This window comes from Oxyura jamaicensis, chromosome 17 (genome assembly GCF_011077185.1).
Source record: "Oxyura jamaicensis isolate SHBP4307 breed ruddy duck chromosome 17, BPBGC_Ojam_1.0, whole genome shotgun sequence".
Classification (NCBI taxonomy): Eukaryota; Metazoa; Chordata; class Aves; order Anseriformes; family Anatidae; genus Oxyura; species Oxyura jamaicensis.
The window spans coordinates 3,248,724-3,261,995 of record NC_048909.1 but is presented as its reverse complement, the minus strand read 5'-3'; the positions used below and the strand labels follow the sequence as shown (position 1 = coordinate 3,261,995).

Below are 13,272 nucleotides of genomic sequence, written 5' to 3'. Positions count from 1 at the left end.
GCTTTGTTCCCTGGTCCATCCCGAAATGGCCTGGCCCTGCAGGTCCTCCTTGGGGCTAGGAGCTTATGGGCTTTGCCCTCAGATGGTTAAGGGAAGACTTTATAATATGGCTTAGCAGTAGTATGGGCACAATTCACCTCACGACGCTGAGCTTTAATGGTAAATACTCCATGAATCCTGCACCACCCCTGTGCGAGCTGTGGTTTCCTCTCCAGAGAAGACCAGAAGTCAGGTGTCTGGGTTGTCCGCAGGATTACCCAAGGGATTAACAAAGTAAACACTAACCATGGGCACTCACTGCTTCTGTCCTAGACCATTTAGGTGGAGAGAGCAGGTACATGTGTGGGAGCAGCAGGGCTCTGCAGGCTGACTGGCAGTGGGACCAGCACCCAAGGTGGCACCCAGAGCCCTTGGAGAGACGTTGAGGCATCGAGAGATGTACAACCATGGGAACAGGCACCTCACTGCAGGATCCCGGATGGAGCAGGTGGAGCCCAGCAAGTGGGGAGCTGCAGCGAATGTGCCCGAGGAGTCCTTGCTTGCAGGGAACACCTCTGTCCCTGCAGACCCCTTCACCCAGACCTCACCTCGTCAGGAGCAGATCTGGGCAGCGCAGTTCTGCATTCACCCACTTACACTTCAATCCAGCCCTAAATCAAAGGGCAGTAGTTGCAAAATGTATTACCTGAGGGTGGGACCATGATTTCCCTCAACTGAGCATATTTCTTCATCCCTGAGCATGCACAAACATTTGCAAGCGTTTCTCTTACTGAAGGCAGTATCTTTCTGCCTGCTAGGTCCCTCAAATAAAATAGGTTTTATCAGCCCCATACACATCTGGGTGTTCACAGAGGCATATGGGAGCGCGATGGATGTGTCACCTTGGAAATACTTTAACATGACATTGTAATTTAGGAGGAAGGGACAAGGCATGTCTTATCTGAATGAAGATGCAGGACACATTCAGAGAACGGGGATGTAAACACCACTTCATTTTAGATACCCATCTTAGCCTAAATTACTAGACTAATCTCTTGAGACTTTGTATTTTGTAGGAGAAAAAAAAGCATACTTTCAGATGGCAAGTTAGAGAAGAAACTTAATTTAGATGCACTCTCCCTCCATTGACTAAATGGAGAAAGAAAGTGATGGAGGGAGCCTCCTAAATAAGCTGCAATCCTTATAAATAGCTGCAATCAGCACAGAAGAGAGTCGCTCAAGTGTCTGACCAGGGCAAGGTGTTGCTCATCCAGCACAGTGAGAGCTGCCGTGGGTTCTTTAATGAGCACAAGTGGCTTCAGCTTTGGTTTTATGTTTACTCCAAGCACAACACCAATCCTCCAATTGGGCTGGGGCACGAGTTCAGGACAGGTCCACGAAGAACAGTGCTCACCATTCAATGGTCTCCAGCTATTACTTTCTTTAATGCCTTGTTTTTCACTGAATTTTCCACATCCTAGAACAAGCCCATCCCTTAGCTTACGAGCACTCAGAAGCTACTGAAATCCTAGCATGGTATGCGTGGATTCAGGCTTAAGAAAAAGAATATGATAGTCCTTTATTACACTGTTACATTTTCTATAGCTCTCTAGTCGATTAGGAGAGCTGTCAAAGTTTGTACGCAGAAGACAGTGTCATACAAAGCTTGTCAGAAGAATGTGAAAAAGTCAGAAGGATAAACTGGCTGTTATGTGGACTTGTGCTGTAACATTTACTTGGACTCAGTGATCCAGTAACACAGTTCACCAGAATCCATCAGAACAATCCACAGTGCCTTGCTCCCTCTCAAAATCATTGCTCTCCCCTCCAGCTCCTCGACCTGACCACTTGCAGGTCCAAAGCTCCTCCTCACCCTTCAAGCTTCCACAAGATAATCTATGGAGCACTGAGGAATCCTTCCTTTAGGGCTGAAACAAGCATAACAGACAGGAGGGGATGGAACAAAGAACAGAAACAGGCATCACAAATGCATTTCACTGCACCTACATTGAGTTGTAACTCTAAGAAGTATTCTCCTGACAATTTCTCTAAGGAATGGCGAGGGCTGAGAAAGAAGGGTAAAATGCTGTGTGGTCATAAATGGAAAAGAGCAGCCTGGAAAACAACCTCGGGGTGCAAGAAGGCTCTATGCTATGGGAATAGTTTGGGGGGTGGGGAGGGGATCTCTATTGCAAATTGCAGCAGAGAGCTTGCTTCAGAAGTCACTGCATTGTCTCCACCTCTCATTCTCCTGCTCATTTCTCAAGCTCCAGCCCTTTCCTAGCCCTCCCGTTGCCCCATGGAGGACGGCCGTGCCTCCCCACCACTTCTTATGGTCCTGCGGGCACCTCCTGTCCTCGGCCAGTGGCCTCCCAGCAGGCCTCAGCATGCTGCCGGAGGACAGGACAGCTCTATACGCAGCAAAAAAAAGTTAAAATGAATTAGATTATGGTCGTATTAATTCAGGGCAGCCACCCAATCCTTTCATTAGCTTGATTCTCCTGCTACTGTAGCAATCTATAAATGTTATAAGCTTTAAATGCTTTCTGTACTTTAAGCTTCATAGGAGACTACTACTATTAACAGTTACACAAGTCGGGAGGAAAGGGGGATGCTATACAGGGTTATATATGAGCCTGTCACGGCTGTGAATACACAACCTTATGCTAAACATTCCCAGAACTCAGGACAAGGCTTCCAAACACTTCACAGCGAACAGCTCCCAAGGTGACACCTCAGGCTGTGTTTTGAGAGTGGTCCCGGCCCCCCAGAGCTGTATGAAGCCCCCCCAGCGCTGTGTGAAGCCCGCCCAGTGCTGTGTGAAGCCCCCCCAGAGCTGTATGAAGCCCCCCCAGCGCTGTGTGAAGCCCCCCCCGAGCGCTGTGTGAAGCCCCCCAACCTTCCTGGCCGTTGGCTGCCTCAGAAGGAAGCGCTACGGGACGGTGACCAGGCCTGGCACACCGAGCAACTCAGCCTAACCCTTCACTGCACAGCCCAGACAACCACAGGCGTGCGGTTTGCACAAAGTCCCTTGAACTTCTGAACTCTTTTTTTTTTTTTTTTGTTAGGTGGGGAATTAAGTGGACTTAGTCACACAGAGCTTCAGTCAGGGGTCTTTGAAGCCCTGAGCTGGCAGTGATAACGCTGTGTGTGTATGTGCAGGGAGGCATTTCTGCCTCTCAGCCCCGAATACCATGTCCTGCTTCTCAATGAGGAAAAACAAAGCAGGACTCAGGGCAGCAGCCTTCATATGGCAATGAAATCACTTCTTCCTAATCACCATTGGAGCCTCAGCAGCAGGAGACCATCAGGTCACAACCTAATACCTTTTCCAGTCATAAATTTCTAGATATCTCCAGTAACGGGTCTGATCTCCGTTTACTGGAGCTGGGCTTTTTTTGTTCATTTTTCTCAGAACAGCCTTATGGAAGAGCGGCTCCTTTACAGGCAGTACCCCAAATTTATAGAGCTTTATCCCTGCCGCTGACTGACCATTAAATTCCGTATTTACATCTATAGCCAAATGGGTAAACAAGCACATACAGTAATTTCAAAAGTCAAATCTCCATTAACTTTTATGTAACTGAAGATGAGCTGAAAGCACACAGGCATCGAGCCTAGCTTCGGCGTGCTTTCCAGGAATGAAACTATGCTGCTTTGTTACCTTCCATAAAGAGGATCAAGAGGAAAATTAGCATTAGTTTCACTTTTTATAAATGAAGAACGTTTTTCTAAGCCAATGTTTTCCCGCTACCAATGCCTGTGTTACCTGCCTATGCCCGTTTTCAGCCTTCCACCTGCGCAACAGAAAGTTTCACAAAACCAGAATAGGATACGTTTCGTAACCAAAACACACAAGAGCAAAAGGGGAAAAAACAGAAGCACTTGCTCACAGTAATAGCTATTTTCCTTTCCTCTTAAAGCAACACAATGAAGCAATTACTGCACACTATACTTCCCCGGGCTGCTGCAGCCAAAGCAATTGGCTGGGCGGCGCGGAGGGGGCTGGAGGTGTGGCAGAAGGAAAAGAAACAACTCCTACCAGATATGATTCACTAACAACAAAAACATCCCCATGGTACCTCTTACTTTTCATAGGATGAGGACAGGTTTTCCACCAGCAGGCTTTTCCGATTAGAGGAATTTTTCTGTAATGGGATTGATGACATAGGTGTCAGTATGAAAATAGGAAGGACCTCAAAGGTTACGGCTAAGCTGGGAGTCTCCTTCCACCTGAACCACTGCAGATTCTCAGAAAACTCCTTGTGGTCTCAGGAGGATGCACCAGATGGGAAACCCTCTAATTTACTTGAGAAAAGAGAACGCGTTCATGGGCAATTATCTCTCTGGAATTAAACCGAATGGAGGATATATGAATAAACACAGAACGGCCCCCGTCAGGCGAGCCACCGTGTCTCGCACGCACATGCACCGTCTATTGCCGGACACGTGGAACGAGGAACTGACGGATGAGACCAAGGAACACAACATAAATTAGAAATAGATTAAAGAACATCATGTAACTGTGCTCTGTCTCCAGGCATCAAACTGTGTGAATCATCAGACCCACTTTATACATGTATATTCTAAAACATGGTTTTAGTTCTGATGGCCTTTGGCACACAGCTTTGGTATGAATGTGCCTGTAAATTTGCATTTGTTTTAACAGTATTAAAGGGTGAATTGGCAGCAACTTCTACATTTAGCTAGCTTGGCACTTTCTTTTATAAAGATTCTTTAAGTCTTTTTTTAGAAACGTAAAAAAATTATATGAGACACCCTCTATAAAATTAAATTGAAGGACAGGCATGTGGGAGAGAAATACTATTACGATTTTTCTCCATGTCAGCAGGCTCTAATAGCTCCATGTTTTGCATTATAACACATGAGCGTTTGTAATTGTCTCTCGCAGAGATGAGCATTTGACGAGACGTAGCACCGAGGTTAGAGGTGTCAGAGATGCCTGTCTGTTATCCCAGGGAAGCTTTCATAATAGGCAGGTTGTTGTACCTCGGTAGGGAGCCTAATGCCGCAACACCAAATGCAGTTAAAGCTCATGTTGGTCTGACAAATGACTAAATTACAGTATAATACATTTGAAGCACTACTTCAATATAAAGTTACATGTTTGTGCGACTTTGACTCGCTCATGCTCCTTGCAGCTCGCAGTGTGCACAACCAGAGATGTGAGTGGTACGTCTCAGAGCCAGATTTTTTTCAACCATCAACCAGTGGGTAGCATTCCTGTAAACAATTAAGCAGATGACTTCTTCCCAACCAAAGCTGTACTACCACAGCAAGTGGAATGATCATTTTACACCCAGAATGTGCTTTGGATGAATAAACAAAGAGAAGCATGAAACTAAAATACAAAATGTTAATATTGCCTGACTTTTTTTTTTTTCCTTTTAATAGATAACAGAGCAATGTCAAAAAGCATGAATAACAATTTAACTGCCCTTTCAAATGAATGAATCAGCCATAGGATAAGGGTCTATTAATTCCAGATTTCTAGTAATGCATAAAACCAGATCTAGATAGAATAATTCATAAAAGAGAAACAACACCCATGGCATTGGCAGGAACAGTGCATGTTGTCAAAAATGGCAGGAAATTTCATGAAACTGCTGCAATAAAATAGCTCATAATAAAGACTTTTATCTTATAAAAATACAAGAAAATACACTGAAACACAGAATTTAAAACTAAAAAATATATTTTATGCCTACATTTATTTTCTATCCCATCTGAAATTGTTTCCAAACTTGTTATAGTGAGGAGCTTGAGAGTGGAGGAAACAGGAAAACATTTTCTCACTTTTTTCCTTTCTCCAAATCTCCTACACTTGATGGTATTTAGAGAAGAATGAGGAATTTGTATCAGCTCAGTCCATCAATTACAGACCAGTCAGTCTAACCTAAACTTGACATTTATCATTTGTGGCTATTCCACCCCAAAGCAAGTGTGAAAGACATGAAAGCTTCTCACTCAAAGGAGTATGCTCCTTATATACACTTGTTACTGCAAATATGGTACCTTAACTGAGCAGCAAGAATCACACTCGCCTGTTAAACCATTTAAGAGCACATTACCCACTAATGTCGTATTGAAATGTAGCAATATTCAGTTCTGTCTTAAAAGATGTGCTGATTCATTGATGCTTATGCTTTCACTTCAATAGCAAATAGCTGGGTTTGTATCAAATAAACACATACAAATAAAGCCACCCTTTAAGTCAATATATTATGTTTTGTGTACTTAATTTTCATGCCAATGGGAAAGATGTTATAAGGAAAGTAGTTCGAGGATGGTCAAAGAGAATTGCAATTAATCTGCCAGAAAGAGTTATGGTAAATATTATTATTATGATTATTAATGATTTGTAAAGCACTGTAAATCTCCATGACAGTAATTATGATGCTTTGTATATATAAATTTGGCATTCCGCATATACAAGCACTTGGGCTTGAACTCTTCCTAGATCATTAGGAAATCAGAGGTCATATCATCGGTCACTTGAAAAGTAATTTCCTGCAGATTTGCAGGCAATGCTCAGATTTGCCCTTGCTGTAAAAAAGGTATTAATGATTTCTCCCCAGGCAAACTAGCTGAGATGGAGGCTGCAATTAGCAGCCTTTTAAATACAGCGACCCAGAGCTGCAGGAGAGCGAGCGAGGCCAGAGCCCCTTCTGGGTCACCATCAGGAAAACGGGCTGGGTATGGTCTGCGGGACGGGGAAGTGGCAGTCGGAGGGCCCACGTTCTGAATATGCTGGTGGAGTTTCCAAAGATAAACTGTATCTGTAGAAAGCATTAATCTTCAGGGGGCTCCTCTCGGCTATGTGTCACTTAATGTATTGAGAAAGGCAGTGGGATTGAAATGATCTGTCGTTCTCATGCTAATCCTCCGTGTGGAGGAAACTCTCCAAGAGTGGGGTCTGCTCCTTCCCAACTTCCCGTTCTCAAGGTTCAGGTTTTTGGAAATCTGTAACTCCAGGTAGGGAATTCCCACAAAGCACGACTTGCTATTAAAAGAGGAGAGAGGCAGGTTCCTATCTCCTCTTGCAGGGGATCAATAACCTTTCTGCTGGCAGCGGTTCAGCTGCACTTGGTGCTCTGCCCTCTTTTTCGGTAGATTCCTCCTCTGGTGATAAGCAAAAAGGACATTACAAGTCAATTCCATCGAAGATTAAATCCAAGTCTCCTCTGCTCAGCCAAATAAGCAGTTTCTGCAGTCTAAATGCCAGACAGAAACAATTCACCTATTCCGCCTCCCCAAGTCCCGCTCCTGCAAAACCGTGCAGGCTCGCAGGTTCATCCACCAGTGGTTTCTCCGAAGCCAAGCAGCAGGATGGACACTGAATCTCCCCACTCTACACTGGCTAAACCAGGAGCACCCACGCAAGCTGGGCTCTGACATGACATTATTTCTTGATCAAAAAAAATACAAATCCTAAAACCGCTAGGTGGATTTTATCCACCATATTATGACTGAGTTCAATAGCCTTGCAAGTCCAAGCCTTGGAGTGATGGCTTTATGGGAACATCAAAAGCTGCGAGGGCCTGACCAACCCTCCTGGATGCATGCACACTTCTCCTACAAGGAGCAGAAAGCGGCTGCAGGCGGAGTCCATTGGGAGCTTCCCAAAAGAGAACCCTTCCTGAATTATGAGCGGGCCCACACACGCACATACTCAACTTCACAGTCCATTGCTTTCCCAGGAGCGGAGTCTGTGCTGTCTGCACCAAGGCAATATATCTCTTTATGGCCTGCCAGTGACTTTACAGAGAGATAAACAAAGCTTTTAAATCAAAAGGAGACGGAGCAGAAGAAAAAAGTTTGGCACCCCAGAACACAGGCTGCTATTTATTTTTTAACCCTTCACAACAAACAGGAAAGCAAGGAGTTTCTTGTGCAGAATCTGCCAGCTGACTGCCATGGGAGAAACTGGAAACCCAAGGGTGGAAATTGAAAGAATTCTCCTAAATTTTATAATATAGGGCAAAATCTCTGTTCAGGGAAGCGTGGGCCTATATCCATTCAAATTAATGGATGTGCCTCTGAATTGAGCTGTAGGACAAGCAGTCTTAAAGTACATCGTTTCTTGGTCTGCTAACCAAGGATGTGATGTGAGACTTCTTTGCCTCACCTACACAGACTGTCAGCTGCTGGGGACGGGACAAAGAGGAACATCTGCTTCAAGCATGTAGCACCACCAAGAACCTCATATGAATAACCACCAAATCATCACATATTGTCCTGAGCTGCTTTTAAACTGTGGAGCCTTTTGGTCAGATAATAGCAAGCAGGACCTTAGCTCCATCAATGTCTGGATTTAATCACCTCAGAGTTGAGTGGAAAGTTGAGTTTTCAAAGGAATAAAAATGCAGAGCTGCTGTGAGTTGGAAAACATCAGAAGGACCCGAAGCATTCTGGTGACTCATTTCATTTAAAAGTTTCATCTTTTTACCACCCCATAATGTGTTTCATGGATCTGGGACATGGCTTGTATATGTGGTGCTGGGAGAAGGACTAAACAACATCCCTCCCTCCTCACAGAGAATCTGAAAACTCCTCCACCTTTTCACTGAATGTGAATGTGTTCAAGGCTTCCCTTGATTCCCTCCTAGAAAACTTCTGTTTGTACAGACATAAACTGTGCTTGCGTCTCAAGAACAAACCCAAATCTTGCCCAGAAGCTACTGCTGTACAACCCTGAAAAGAAAGCTTGTGGGGACAGATTTTACAGGATCGGGTCATTCAACTTCAAGCAAAAAAAGAGGGTAAGAAAGGGCTTAGGGCTACCCATGCACTCACATAAGCCAGGATCTGCTTTTTTCATACCCACTAGACCAAGCTAGATACTTTCAAGTGTCCACACAAACACTTTGAAAAGCCACAAATCTGTACATGCAGAAAGGCTATCTGTGTGAGCATGTACAGGCTGGTACTTTGTCTCCAACTCCCTGTTTGCAGCCAAAAGTCTTGCAGCTACACAAAGGGATATTTTCTAAGAAGGCAAATTCTTTCACTAAAATGCTGGCCCATACCAACCAACCTTACATCCACCTTCCAAATCCTAGTCCAAGCCAAGCTGCTAAAAAAGGCTCGCTTCAGGTCAGGCTCTTGCACAAGGTGATGTGCAAGAATTACAACAGGAACGAAAAATTACAAATTCTTTCCCACCTGCCCAGATGCTCAGAACTTTCCCTTGCTCCAACTGCACAGCAGCTGAGCCCACCAGCTTCAGCAGAGCTATTCCTGATTTACACCTATGTGGAAGTCACAGGCCAGAAGCCCAAACTCAGTATAAAGCTCCCTTGGCTGTGACCCTGAATCTTACCACAGCAATCCCAGCATCTCAGCACAAAAAGACACATTTCACTGTTTCTAGCTGCTTTCACAATTCTCCTCACCCATGACTCCGAGTGCATGAAAGCAACTACATATTCTTCTGATTTCTTTTTAATTATTATTTCTAGCATTTGTTTTTTTTTTCCTTGTGATCACAGCTGAACTTCCTACTGGCCCAGAGGGAGCACAGAGCAATAACTTTAAATGGCCTCGTAGATGCAGCCATGGCCTGAAGCCAGCACTAATTTCCAATCTTGCTATGCTGAAGAAAGAGGGTGAAAAAAAAATAAATAAAACAAAAAGAGAAAGAATGGAAACCAGAAAAAAACAGAAATATCACTTAGTGAGAATTGGAAAGTCCTGTTAGTGGTTTCAGTGACAGGTTTAAGTTTCTATTAAAAAGAGAAGAAGAATTTGGAATATCTGTTTAAAATGAGAGTGAATATTTTTCCTTAGACACAGAACATCCTTGTGACATTCAGGTCTTTGCGTACTGCAGGCAGGATGGAATTTTACTGACCAAATAAAGCATCGTCACTACTTGAGTACAGCAAACATTTGTAAAAACATATTAAACATGTCATAAATTAACTGAATTTGGGAGCCTGTAAACACTCACTTGAACTCGCAGTTCTTTGATTTCACCAGCATATCCATTTATCTGGATACCCAGAGGATCTCTCGTTCATCCCTTAACCCGCTAAAGCATTGGTTTTTAACTCCTTTTGTATTTTCTAAATTCCTTTGGGCCTATGTGGACTACTTGCCATTCCCCTCCGTGACCATGCATGAAAATTAAGAGCACCCAGCAAAAACCAACATTTTGCAACACCTCGCTTACCTCATGCTTTTACCTCTATCGGGGAAAAAACACATTTACAGCAAGCGCGTGTCCAGACTGAGTCAAACTTTAAGCCACACAAGGAACAGATGCAAATCAAAACAAAACTCCAAGAGGAACCTTGCAGGGAAGCACCTTCTAGTCCTTTACCCCCGCCGGTAGACACCCGCCGGGCGAGGCCTGCAGCAGCAACGTGCTTGGAGTTTATGGCCACCGAGGCCTCGGTGCACCCTATCCAAAGAGAAACTTCTTGACAAAGTTTTGGGGTCCAGACCCTGAAATATGGGTCTGGAGCACGAGCTCTCTGCTGACGGAGAGGAGAAATGCTGTTTCCTAATACACTGGTCTCTGATACGGTCAGGTCACGCTGAGGGCCGCACTACGCAGTAACATCCCCTCGGCACAAGGCAATAGGACTAGAAGGTGCTGGAAATCTTACCTCCACACCTTCAACCTTCCCATCCAGCAAGCTGGATTTGGTGTATGGCCCTGCCTGCACTGTGGCCAGGATTTCTGTGTGAACAGAAGATAGGGCTGAAGCACGACGTGTCAGAGTTCAGCAGAATACTGTAAACACAACACAAACCTAAAGATCAACTGACGGGGATGGGTTGGTAGTCCATGTTTGGTCTAAAGGGAGTTACACAAAAAAGCGTAAAATGCCCAAAGGTGTGAGGAAATTAAGAATTTGAAAAATAATAATTAATCCTATAATGTCAAACAAGGGACAAAGAAAAGAGATCCCGTGCCCTTACACTTTGGTTTCATCCTGTGTTGCTTTCAGGCTTTCCAAATTCACTAGAGACCCCTACGATAAATGACTTTTTGTTTGGAGGTTGCTTGTCTTGCATTCCTTGGAGAAGGCAGCAATGCCACACTATCTCCTTTTAATCTCAATAGCTGGTCCTCAAGCCGGCAAGGCATCCTCGTGCCTTAGGTGATACAGAGCTGAATGAAGATTCTTAAATCAGAGCCATTAGACCCAATGTGTAATTTTAGATGAAATGATCGCTGTTAGGTCCCAAAAGGCTGCCACTAAAGCCAAGGAAACTGCTGCTACTGCTTTCATTGCAAAGTCTTCCTATTTGCCTATGGATAATCCTGGTGAGCATTAGATACAGAGCCAGAACAGCAAACCAGTAAAAACATAGCCAGAAACACCCAAGGAATTCCTTGGAACACAGCTGTAGGGGCTATGGGGACAATTAATGTTGGGTGACAAAGCACTGCTTCACTGTCAAACACACAAGCTTTGCTCCACCCTCCATTTCAAGTCCTCAATAGGAGACCTATTTCCAGACATCTAACTCCTACTGAGTTTTCATTGATTTGAATTCAAACTAGTGCCCAGACAGCAGTGGAAGAATACACGGTCCCTTAAACTTTTAAGTGCTTAAGTATAATTTAAAAACTGGGTGACAGATTTCTCAGGCACCTCAGGTCCCACTGAAATTGAGCTTTCTTTGCCTGCTTCCTTTATTCTTGACCTAACTGACAGAAAAAAAATGACTAAAAATCTGGGTCAGCATGCCTAAACCTCCCACATGGACACCTCACCCCAAACCCCATAGCACGCAGATAGATGATGCCGCCTGTGGAAGCCACATTTCTCTCTGTGGCAGCACGCTCATGGCCAGCACATGAAGATGAAACCTTAGGAGCAGATGTTGCTTCCTAACGTGCACATGCATCTCTTCCTCAGGACACCGACTGCTCCTGTTGGTCTGATGCCAAAGATCCCTGCTTGTGACACCCCTCCTCTTTTTTCACCTCCCTGCACTTGGGGTAAGTTGGAGTAATTTTTGTAACTTCAGAACTGCCTGGGTACAATTCTAAGTAGAATCCAGGTCATTATGTCAAAATGAACTGCAGTTTTTTTTTAAAAAAAGGCACAACAACAATCAAAACACCCAAACAACAAAAATAGTCATAATTTCTCAGCATTTTATATCAGCTGTGGGCCCATGCAGAAACCGAGGCGATTTGGTCAAAAAACAGATGTTAACTGAGGAGACGCATCCTGCACTGCAGGTCCTTGGCAGCAATGAACAAGCTGTGCTAAGAGTTTTGTGGATCTAAATTACCTTTAGAGGAAAATTGTCCCTGAGAGCAAAGACTGGAAGGGATTTGGGGCAGGGACCAACTCAATTGCTCTTTGTATAGGGTGCCAATGCCCAGACACGCAATTCTTAACTGCTAACAGTATGTGGAACAAAAGAAATAGAGTAAGGAAGGATCACACAACAGAGGGATTTTACACAGGAGGGTTGGAGTTAGTTAGACTCCGTTCCCAGTCCTGCCAGGCACCCTTTAAACATCACTTGAACACTCTGAAGGGTCTGGTTCTCCATTTAGCAAGGGGAGTCTCATCAGATGGCCTCACCTCACCGGAAAGCTTGCGAGCCTCTGGCTTTGAATGTGCTTTGAGATCCCCAGATGAAGGTGCTCAGCAAGAACAGGCAAGATGACAGCCTACCGATCATCCGGCGTCAAGCTTCTACCTGAAAAACAACACTGAGAAACACAAGAGAGGCTGCCCTACAAAACTGTGAATGAGCAGAGCCGTGCCTATCGCACAGCGCCGTTCAACCAGAAGCTCACCCAAAGACAGCAGTGTTTTTTGGGGAGACACCTCTGGTTTTTGGAAAGTAGCCCGTGCAGGTCTGTGTTGTGCCAGGCTGATCTGAGGCCTGAGGGAAAAATGGTAATTGTTTCTTTTATTTTTCATCTCCCCCCTACATCTCACTAACAGCTTCAGCTGCAGCCACATTCTATTTTTTCCCGTTACAATTGTTTCAATAGATTCTTTATGGTTTATGGGTTGGTTGGTTTGTTGGTGTTTTTTCTTGTGTGTGTGTGTTGTTGTTTTTTTTTTTTTCCCTTAAACCGAAGCCTGAAATATGCTCTGAATTAAGAAAACGCTCCATGTCACTTGGGATTGGACTGCTGCTGAACTGTTCCGTGTGTGTGTGTGCGCGTGTGTGCGCGCAACCTCCTGGCCAAAAATGCCTCAGGGGCTCTCCCTAACTGTTGGGGTCCTAAAAAGGGTCCGCTTTTCCTGATTGGCCTCCCTCCGACACGGCTGGGGGGAGAGCTTG

At 44.6% G+C, this 13,272-nt stretch overlaps 1 protein-coding gene across 2 annotated transcripts in view; it reads right to left on the bottom strand.

Moving 5' to 3' along the window:
• Positions 1-13,272, bottom strand: part of PAPPA (pappalysin 1) — a 363,136-nt gene that overhangs the window by 237,927 nt on the left and 111,937 nt on the right. The window contains exon 1 of one of the 2 annotated variants that reach the window (XM_035342003.1): positions 4,069-4,086. The exons of the other annotated variant lie outside the window; for it this stretch is intronic. The gene's annotated coding sequence lies outside the window, so the exon portion shown is untranslated. Of the gene's footprint in view, positions 1-4,068; positions 4,087-13,272 lie in introns of those variants that run through there. 2 annotated transcript variants of the gene reach the window in all.